This window comes from Pyxicephalus adspersus, chromosome 8 (genome assembly GCF_032062135.1).
Source record: "Pyxicephalus adspersus chromosome 8, UCB_Pads_2.0, whole genome shotgun sequence".
Taxonomy (NCBI): Eukaryota; Metazoa; Chordata; class Amphibia; order Anura; family Pyxicephalidae; genus Pyxicephalus; species Pyxicephalus adspersus.
In genome coordinates, this window is record NC_092865.1 from 67,057,363 (window position 1) to 67,069,204 (window position 11,842).

General features: G+C 39.0%; 1 protein-coding gene across 1 annotated transcript in view; it reads right to left on the reverse strand.

The window, feature by feature from the left end:
• The window catches only part of HRH1 (histamine receptor H1), a 109,106-nt gene extending 104,966 nt beyond the window's left edge, over positions 1-4,140 (reverse strand). Inside the window, exon 1 of the mRNA XM_072421006.1 lies at positions 3,973-4,140. The gene's annotated coding sequence lies outside the window, so the exon portion shown is untranslated. The remainder of the gene's footprint in view (positions 1-3,972) is intronic.
• Positions 4,141-11,842: the final 7,702 nt, after the last annotated feature.

Genomic DNA, 11,842 nt, shown 5'->3' on the forward strand with positions numbered 1-11,842 from the left:
AAACTGATCTCACAGAACCCAACCAGACTATAGTTTTTAAGTAGTTGGGTCAGTTTAAGGAAAACCCATATTGGGAAAATATGTAGGCTGCCATTGCTGGCCTTTCCTTTCGAAAAAGACTTGTTTTAAGGTAGTCATGTTGATTTAATGTCTTCAAAGTAGCAAACATTTGCAAATCAAGAATTCTATCTTTACTCTGACTTTACTTGTTGCATCCAAGTTCAATAACATGGATATAGAACTAGCACCATTAAAAGGAAGTCAGCATTGATAGCTTCTATAACTACTGCTACGGATCAATCACTCAGCCATCATGGAGTGACATTTTGCCTACAATAGTAGAAATAAAATGCAGGGATACTAAGAGGAGCCAGGTCTGATCATGAGAGCAAAAGGCTAGAAATCTGAAAATAGAGATCAGAGTTATAAATGACTGATTCTGGTCCTGTGACCAAGGGCCTATGCAATTGGTGAGAGGCTGGATCAGCATCCAGAATTAAATATTTTTACTCAGGTTACATACGAGATAGGGACTGTAGGTTTGTTCTTAAGTTGAATTTGTATGTAAGTCGGAACCGGTACATTATTTTAATAAATGCAATTAGGACAGATCTCAACATATTATTATGCAGCGTGGTGTCAGTTACTGTATAAAATCCTCACTGTGAGCTCACAAACAAAGCAAAAAAAAAAAAAAAAAAACACTTTATGGCGCCTAGACACAAGAGGTTGCAGAACAGCAAAAGACTACTTCTGCAAGTCATGCGATACCCCCCCCCATCATCCTCCGACCTAAGCAGGGAAGCCCCGTTTGTATCTAGGAATCGTGCGTATGTCAGATGTCCTTAACTCGGGGACTACCTGTATTTTTAGTTTAGGTCCACTGTAGTTTACAACTGAAAATTTCACAAACAGAAATGCAACATGTGACATTTATATTACAAAACAATGATTTCAATCCAACATGCAACAAACATGTAACAAGTACCACTGTAATTAGGATGAATCCTTGTGCAGTTGGGAGTATCTGGTATTCTGCACCTCCTGTAGAGTTAGTTACGTAGTAAGTCAGGTTGAAAAAAGTCCATCAAGTCCAACCTCTGGGGAAATAAACATCTCCCAGATAAAAAAAACCCCATGGACATAGCTAATTAAGAGGAAGGCAAGTTTGGATGGGCACCTTTCTTTTTTAAACACGTGTCATGTTTGTAAGTTTTTCGAATACGTTATTATTCCAATATTCTGTTAGAATTCATGTCAGAATTTGTGGGAATTATATGATATGTATATCACAGTACAGTGTCTCTCATACTGCTAGGAAATGTTCAGTATATTATTCAGAGGAAAACCACAATGATCTTGTCACAAGGAGTGAGAAATTATTCTAGCCAGAACCCTAAAAGTACCCTGAAACCTCCCTCTTCTCTTACTATGTAGTGTCCTTGTTGTTGTTTTTTAATAATAACATAGTACTGTGTAATCCTTATTCTTAGCAACTATGAGGTTATAACTGCAAACGATTTATCAACAGAAGCCAGGAGAAAGAGTCCATAGTCTGTGTGACCAATCAGGTCAGTGCAAGGAAGACACAGACAGATCTCGGTCTTATCTGTAGTGCTATACATTGTTCTCATACTCTGCAGGCATGCTGTACATTATGTACTGTGGGCAAACAACACTTTATCTCTCCTACTTACTAACAAAAAAAAAAAAAAAACAGCAGCAGTGGGTAACACTGAACTCTGGGCAAAACTAAAATTTGCTCCATATCTCCCTTTCCGTATGCTAAACTAGTCACCTAAAAATACTGCAGATCAGAGAAAGTTCAAACTATCATTGTGCCAGATATACGAAATATGCTTGGCTGATTCACAAGACCTGATTTATTAAAGCTCTCCAAGGCTGGAGAAGATATTTTCATCACTGTACCTGGGTAATCCTGCAAAACTGCAATGGGTCTGCTCCAGGATTGAAAACATTGGCTAACAATCAGCAAACAAATTTTAGGAAATCCATTCCAGGTTTGCTGAATCAGCCAGTGGGACCACTCACTAATGCCTTGGAGAGCATTATTAAATCAGGCTGCGTATCCTTTTGTCATATAATATTAATATACAGTACTTAAATAGTGCCAACATATCACACAGCGCTGTACAAAGTCCATAGTCATGTTACTAACTGTCCCACCATCTAATGTCCCTACCATAATCATATGTCTTAATACAGTCCAAGGACAATCTTGGAGGGAAGCCAATTAACCTAACTGCATGTGGAAGGGAAACTGGAGCACCCGAAGGAAACCCATGCAAACACAGGGAGAACCTGCAAACTCCATGCAGATAGTGCCCTGGCCAGGATTGGAACCTGGGACCTAGCGTTGCAGAGGCCAGAGTGCTAAACACTGAGCCACCATGCTGCCCATGTTAATTATGTTAATTACGTTGATTACCCGTTGATTTTTTGCTTATCTGGCAACCAGCACCTTTTGGTGGTTTTTAAAGCTCCCAGTATATGGACAGGCCCCCCCCCAACATCCTCATATACTGCTCCTGCATTGTACATGATGATATCAGAAAGACCAACAATGGACAAGTGGCAAACAGCAGCAAATTCATGGGACTGGCTCTATAACCTGGGGAGGAAGCTTGTGGGAACGAGCAATATAGAAAATATTTCTTATTACCCCATGACAAAAATAACCTTCGCATTATAGGGTAATAACTGTTATTTGTAAAACAATATTTATAAATAAAATACAAAAACAGCCTAAAACATAATAAACAAAACAGCAAAACACCATCATAATCATGTTTTTTTCCAGACTTGGTAATAAGACAGCTGCCGTTCTCACCTTTGCTTTACCCCCTGACTGTAACAGATATCTATCTGGTGAAGACACAATTCCTATACTCCCAAATCTTGTGTGTCTTGAGGCTTTCAACTACTAAGTAGTATTGCACAGATTAGGATGACAGCCTAGAGACTTTTCTTAGTACAAGCAGCTCTCACATCTTTATGGCAGAAGTTAGATGTTTCCTTAGCAAATGATACCACCAATCTTCTGGTTTGAAGACTATAAAAAAGTTAAATAACTCCAGTAAAGAGCAGAATTAAAGAATTCCACAGCTGAGTTAACACAGAACACATCAGCTTCCTATTCTCACCCTCTATATAAATTGTTTGTGACATAAATCCTTACTGCGCTTTATTTATTCCTACTTTCAAATACTTCAGGGTCATATGTCAGAAATACACAACGTACATTGTCGTTAATGCATTCCATATGCTTAGAGATACATTTGAAACAACACAACAATTATATATTTAAACACATACAGACATCCTATACCAGAGGCTTTTTATGTAAAAAAAATACAAAACAAAAAAGCATATTAACATTTTACTGTATGTAATAAGCAAAATAAATATTATTAGAGGAAATGCCCATGGCACCCAGATATAAATTCTTAGAAGGGTTTTATATTTTATTCTCTAAAGCTCTAAAATTTGATGGCTTGCTACCTGTTAGCAAAGATCACTGATTTTAGCTCTTTGTGCTTTTATTGTAAACGTCATGCAAGAAGCACTGTGCATCAATTTCCAGTATTCAGACTGCCCTGGACTTCTAAAAATATTATGTGATGAGTATGAATTATATCAGTGTACTTATATATTACTTCCAATACTCATATATTAATTACAATACTCATTATACCCCAAATCAGTGGCCTGCGCACATGTGATAACCTTCAGCAACCAATCAGAACTATTATTTCATAGTTTGGACATTTCTATAAACAGGAAAGTAGAAAATGTGTTTGGTTGTAGATTTGTGCACTTTCAACATTTTATTCTTCATCATTTGTAAAAAAGCAACAATAGAATAATTTGTGACAAATGAAAGAACATACCAACTAAGCATATAAATCAGTTTCCTGATCACTCAACAAGTACAAAGTCAAAATCACTCACCTCTATAATAAGTTGATTATTCTAGGGGTTGGAAGTCCCTTGTGCATCCAGTAAATGAGATGACATGTAATTATGGGAGCTGGAGATTTAAATAACAAAAGTGAGATCTGAAATAGAAGTATTTTCAGTGGAACAAAAGACTTTTGAAATGCATGTGCTCAGATCCTGTGTTATCATGTCTGGTCCATCTTTCTCCTCTCCAGTTCTTTGTGTGTGTGAGTGAATGATGAAGCCAGCTCTGAGCCTCAGTGTGTTTTCCCTCCCTCTTTGTAACATAGCTTCATCGTGACAACTATTGAAACCTCCATCCTTGTATACAGTGGATTGGAGATACCTACCACAATGCTAAGTCTACAGCTTTCCCCTCCTGTATTACTATTTACATCTCAACTCCTTGTTTTCCCTTATTAGGCTTAATGAAGTGCCTTACCAGAGCTTTTCCTGAATGGAGTCTTTATCCACCAGTCCCTGAATCTGAACAAAGACAGAATGAAGTTTCTATAAATACATTTTCTCCGATTGTCCCTATACGTATGTTTTTGGGGATATCAGCCAGAGACCTCTGGTTTATTTCAAAGCGGTAATTATGAAAGATTAAAATTACCAAAGTCTTATCCAGTATTTATATGGTGCCTACAAATTACGCAGCGCTGTACAAAGTCCATAATCATGTCACTAGCTGTCCGTCAAAGAAGCTCACAATCTAATGTCCCTCATAGTCATATGTCTTAAATACAGTCTAAGGACAATTTTGGGGGGAAGCCAATAAGGTTAACTGCATGTTCAATTGTAGGTAATCACAGGGGGAAATTGCATGCAGTTAGTGTCCTGGCTGAGATTTAAACATGGGACCCAGCGCTGCAAAGGCAAGAGTGCTAACCACTGAGCCACTGTGCTGCCCATATCACTATTTTATTGTGGAATGGTATATTACATCAAAATGATATGATTAATATATTATTAATGTGATACGATATAATTACATCAATAATGGATTAGTACCAAACTCCTAAAGAAGCAGACCAGATCTGTGAAACGTGTAGAGCAGGGGTAGGCAAACTTTTATGGCCATTAGGCATTTTCAGGGGTGGGCGGGAGCCCAGTGGGCCACACTTTGAGTCCGGACCTAATGGCTGCGCCCTCACCAAGGAACGCCCCCTGAAGTGAAATCCCTCTCCTTTGTATGCATTGCGGAGGAGAGGGATTTACCTTCAGGGAACATTCCCCATTTACCGCGGCGGCAAAAGTATCAGGCCTGATGCGGTAAATAGGGGAGCCACAGCAAGGAGGCGGCTCCGGTAGTTCCCTAACGTCCCCTGGCAGATCTCGCTGGCAACCCGTGGCTCTGGAGCCGTGGGTTGCCGGTCGGCATCAGGCTTGTTTGGCCAGGGGCCGGAACGAACTACCGGCTAGGCAGTATCTGGTCTAAAGGCCGGAGTTTGCCGACCCCTAGTGTAGAGTTTCTATTATATTCTCCAAAAGTGTATCACTCCACCAAATGGTGGAGGGAGTTAATTAAATACATACCATTATTAGTAGCAAATCTTTGTCTTGTAAAATATTTTGTACCCACATTGTAACAGCAGAAGGTACGTGTCTAGTGCCTTGATAGGCCTTGCAATTAGTTTTATTGAACTATTTTATTTGTGTATGTGATTTCTGTAAATACTATGTGATTAATTTTTAAAGAATGTATTAATAAACCATGGTTTTAATATATTACTGATTTTGATACCTCAAAAATCCCTCGATCTGGACCTCTCCATCCCAAATAGGAAGGTTGCGCTGTCTCCCTAATTCATATCACTATTTTACATCAAAGCAGTTCATGTGTTATACATTATAATGTTTGTATCCATAAACATGAAAACCTATTTAGTAAGGCCAATCCTTTCATAAGTTTGGAAGATTTACCATAGGTTTTTTATGTAAAAGAATACAAAATAAAAAAGGATATCAACATTTTTCTGTATGTAGTAAGCAAAACAGGTTTTCATGTTTTTTGTATACTATCATGTCATTTATTAGACAATCCATTCATGAGTTGGGAAGATCTGTCAGCAGGAATAACAGCTGGATACATTTTCCTGTCCTCACTAAAATGAATTATGACAGCAATCATCGTCACTTTACTCTATAAAATCGATGATAGACTTGGGAAAGCACACATGGTTAATATCTAGCCCTTATGTCAGGATTGTTGGGTATTTGGACATTTTCACTGCAAATGATAGCAAGAAAAGTCCTTTTAAGTCTCACAAGAAAAGTTCAAAATTGTTTGTAAATTTAGTACTGTCATCTATCCATTTGGGGGTATGCCATAATTATATAATTGGAAAACAAGATATATTACTACACTTACACAAGAGTTGGTACAATTTAAAGCAGTGGTCACCAACCTTTCGGACCTCATGGACCACTAGATCCACGGAATCCGGACCACGCATGTGCAGGTAGCCGTGTGTCATGGAAAGGGGAAGAATCTTCCCTTAGAGTGACGTCATGGTGCCAGAACCGGCCCACTCTCCCATTGCAGGCTCAACAACAAAAGTTGTGTCCACAGTACTGCGCTACTGTATCCCAAGGAAGTTTGGCAAACAGGTCTGAGCCTGCGATGGAAGTATGGGTGGGTTGTATCCATAAGGGGGACAGAGCCATGGACCAACAAAATTTTCTCCCTTTGTACGGGATTCCAAAACATTCAGTTAGGGTAATTGGTTTCCCTTAGATGAGCTAAGGCTACGTACACACGTGCAATGGTTCTCTTCAGATTATCGGCTCATGGCTGATATCGGGCGAGAATCTGGCGTGTGCTTGCCATCCATTGTCCGAATGACCGTCCTGGCGGATCAACGGACTTTGTAGAACAAACAATTGTAATTGAAGTGAAGTGAGAGAGCACAGTGGGGTGCTGCTCTGTTCTTCCCCTCCCCTATACATATAGCAGAACAGTGCTGTGTGTACAGAGCTCATTCATTTAGTCGTTGGTTGTTGGAAATTATCGTGAAAGTTCCTTTCCAACGACAATTATTGCACCTGTGTACAAAGCCTTGGACTGTTGATTATGGTTAGGACATTAGATTGTGAGCTCTTCCATCATTTATTTGTATTCATATAGCACTTCTGAGTTTTAGACAGTGATATGACTATGGAACTTGTTAAGCACTGCACAACATTTTATGCAGTGCTTAACAAGTTCCATAGTCATATCACTGACTAAAACTCAGAAGTGCTATATGAATACAAATAAATGTTGGTTCATTGAACCCCAAAGAATAATTGGTAAGGATTAGGGATGAGCGAGCGAGTGTTTAAAACTCGATCTCACAGCGAATTCGGTGGATCACGCCTACTGAAATTGTAAGTGAGAACAGGCGGGGTAAATTCACCAAACAAGATTGAATTTAAGAAAAAAAAAAAAAAGATTGCAGGCTATGCTGATCAATGAATGCACCCATGGCTGCATTCATTGAAAAGCTCAGTTTGCGACTTCCGGCACTAGAGATTAAATTCAAAACCTCTAGTGCTCTCTTATTGGCTGAGAGAAGCTTTCCTCAGCCAATCAGAGAGCACTAGAGGTTTTGAATGGGGAGACTTGTGCCAGGGATCGCACACAGGATTCCCAGGACTGCATGAACTAATGCAGCCTTGAGAATCCAATGCGATCCTGGGGCACTAGAAGTTAATTAACCTCCAGTGCTGGGGATCATAATGATTTCCTCGATCTTCTGATGGTTTCGCAAAAGTTTGAGGAAATTTTCACGAGAATGCCAGAGGCAGCCCTACTAAGGATATACTGTAGGTACTGAAGAGAGGCTGATGCTGGAAAAAAGTAATTTTGTGACTTTAGTAGGCATGGTTATCACTGAAATCCCGTACTAATGTAAAACGTACTAATTCTGCCACGTTGAAGAAGAACCTCATGATACCGAGGTGTCAGTTGGTGAGGCTGGAAGGCTCCACAGAAGCTGTCTTTTCTTCTGACTTCGCTTGACACTTTCTCATGGCTGCTGAAAGACAGTACAATTTTTCATTTACAAAGCCTTTAACATCCTGAGAACAGGATAATTATTTGGCAGTTTTATGAATGTGTGTTATCAGCATTGAGCTGAGACAGGCAGAAGAAAAACTCTCAGCTTGACACTTTGCCAATGTTTCTGCTCTGAGAAAAATAATATACAGGACATGCAGAAATTCATAAGAGTTAAGGTTGCATATTTTGTCAAAGAAACTTGCTCTGATCTTAAAAAATGTGTAAACCCTTCAGCACCACTTGAATATTGTGCACAGTTTGGATACATAACAAGAATGGTGCATTAACTGCAATAATTACAAATGCTTTTTCTTCTTTATGGTCAATGCATGATCATTTCCATGTCCTCCCACATAACATTAGAGGCGTTGTGTGCCGAGATACTTTTTTCCTTCTTTGGTCATATTTTGTATTAGATTTATCAGACAGGCCAGGTGACAAGGATCAACGTGATTAGCAGTGCGTCTAGTTCCTTGTGGGATCACTATTGCATTACTTTATAAAGTAGACCACAAATTAAAAATGGAAATATTTTAAGAAGCTTCTGATGATAAATACAGTTTGGAACTACTGATACCTAAAGCATTTCTAAAATAAAGGTGCTACAATACCTGTTTTATCAGTTTTTGTGTCATGGCCCCCTTGCCAGTGATCATTCTTACCCCATTTTTCAATTTTAAGGGTCAGTGCAAATACTACGCACAGTCAAATAATAGGGGGCAAATCTTGTAACCAGGTGGCTCTTTTTATAAGGTTGACCTTAAATATTAAATCACTTCTAAAAATAAAAGTGGCTACATGAGAATACTCTTCCTTGCTGGAGGGCTGTAAGTCCTCACTTTTCTCTTTTGTAGAACTATGATCCCCATCAGATTGTTGAGCATCTGACACTTTGGGGTGTGTTAGATGCCCATATACCCTGTCTTGCTCCATCCACCAGCCCCTTCGCCACTACAGAACAGCAGTAGTTGTAGGGTCTGATCCTGGCAAACATCATGTCTCTGAATGTAAAACAATAGGCCTGATTTATTAAAGCTCTCCAAGTCTGGAGAATATTTACACTTTCATCAGTGAAGCTGGGTGATTCGGCAAACCTGGAATGGATCTGGTCTAGGATTCAAAACATTGCTAGAAAATTAATAAATGCATTCCAGGTTTGCTGGATCACCCGGCTTCACTGATGAAAGTGTATCCTCTTCAGCCTTGGAGAGCTTTCATAAATCAGGTTCATTGCAAGGAAACTTCAGGTTCAGACCTTCAGACACGCAGGTAAGAACAAAGCGTTCCCAGATTCCAAATAAACAGAGTGGGTTATACTTGGTTTTTGTAGTTTTGCTGATTAAAGTATATCTTTAAATAAACCGAGATCTGATTTCAACCTTTACAATCCACAACTTCATATTTTTTCCTGCTTGCTTCCTGAAAAGAGTTAATGAGGCTTTTGGATAGGGGAATAATTACATGCACCACCAAATGTTCCCTCAGCAGAGCTGCAATGATTTTCTAAACACTGTAGCAGGTATACTTATATATAATTTACCTTGTGTTTATACAATACATAGCCTGCAGTCTCCTTACACACAATGTTATTTTCCTGCTGTATAATAGTATATGCCATGACACACAACCTGATATATATTTATCAGAATAATGTATATACTTAGCATAATTATAGAGGATGTTTATATAAATGTATATAATAACAATTTCTGGGTTGTATTATTGTAAGGTAGGGTGTATTTAGATTATTTAGATTTCTTCATATACACAGAGCTAATAATATTAAAATGGCATTTATATAATAAAAAAATATATTTCTTCAATATGGTCCCTACAATAGTTTGTTTTCACACACTGGCCAACTATCCACTTCACAAATTAAACAAAATCTATTTCACTACAGGGGACTTTTCATTTAAAGTAGCTCTGAACCTGGAGGAGGTTCTGTTTTCTAAAGCACTGCTTATTATAGACATAAAATATGGCATTTTTTTGTATCTCAGTACTGCCAATCTCCTCCGGTTCACTTTTAACCCCTTTTGGTCTGATTTATTAAAGCTCTTCAAGACTGGAGTATATAGACTATCATGGGAGAAGCTGGGTGATGCAGCAAACTTGGTATTGATCTGGTCCAGGATTGAAAACATTTGCCAACTAAAAACAAATCCATTCCAGGTTTGCTGGATACCCTAGGTTTTCCCATAATAGTCCAGTGTTGGGGAACTTTCATAAATCAGGCTCATTGTGTCCACATGCATGCACCCCAGAAATGGCAAGATCATTGCATTAGATTGCATAGTGGCTCAGTGGTTAGCTTTTGCAGCACTGGGTCCCAGGTTTGAATTTCGGCCAGGGCACTATCTGCATGGAGTTTGCAGGTTCTCCCCGTGCTTGCGGTTTCCTCCCGGTACTCCGGTTTCCTCCCACATTCCAAAAACATGCAGTTAGGTTAATTGGCTTCCCCCCAAAATTAACCTTAGACTGTGTAATGACATATGACTATGGTAGGGACATTAGATTGTGAGCTCCTTTGTGGCACAGCTAGTCACATGACTATGGACATTGTACAGCGCTGCGTAATATGTCCGCGCTATTCAAATACTGTGTAATAATATTAAAGCGGAACTAAATGCTGCTTTACTCACCTGTGCCAGTTTCATCGTATGGCACTGCTATTTTCTTCCGTCTTCATTTCCTCCCTGCGATCTTCAGCCATCTTGATTGGCCAGGCCAGGATGATGTAACTGCGTGGAATTCATCCAGGTAAGAAAGACAAATGGCCTTTACTACAATAATGACCTGCCTGACCGAACATTTTAAAAAGTGGAGTTTCACTTTAAAAGTGATAACAGTGAATCTTTCTTACTTATTTACTAATGAGAATTAGGCTGTTCACTTACCAAGATAAATTACCACCTTGCAAAGGGATAATGCCCTTGGTCTAAATTGGGGGACACCTGGCACCCTATTGCACAGTGAGGAGACAGTTGTCACCCTAAATGCAGAGGAGCCCAAAGAAAGACTTTTAACATGAGGATTACTAGGTATTATTTTAATAAAAGTAGCATTTTTAAAGAAGATTGAAAATTCTTTTAGGTGTATTTATGGGGAATATAATAAAATGCATGTAAATAAGTGGATAATAAAATGTTAAAATATCTATGGCTAGATCAAAGGGTTAACCTAAAATCCATCTCACTGACACCACTTAAGTCTCACATCACTCTTCAGAGTCATACTGATGTCCACAAAGTTTTCTTCCGCAGCTGGGTCACAAGCCTGGAGAATCTCAGCAAAGGGAACAGAGCTGCAAGCTCATTTATTGCTAGTGTATGGCTGTCACTGGTGCTGTGCGCTAAGAGGGAACTCCGCTGAACAGAACTGTGTGCTAAAGGAGAACTCTGCTGAACAGAGCTGTATGCTAAAGGCTGAACATTACATACATTCATAGACCTAATCCAATTGCATTTACATAAAAACTCCTTTGCTGGGAGCTGTTGGTTGTAAAATAATATGACAGATGTAAAATTGTTAAAAAGAATATGTTAATCTAATGAGTTGAAGCTAAAGCCTAGGCTTATATAAAAGACAAACAATCAAAGCAGATCTGTAATAATACATATATCAGATTGGGGTATTAACCCCTTGTAGCCTCTTAAGAGATGACGGCTAGACTTAAAGCTGACCTAAACCTACAAACCAAAAAATTGCACGCAGGCAATTTTCTTTTCTAATACCGTGTTTCCCCCGATGATAAGGCATCCCCATCAAATAAGCCACCCCCCTATTCTTGCTCAAACAATAAAATAAAGCACCCCCCGCAAATAAGACATCCTC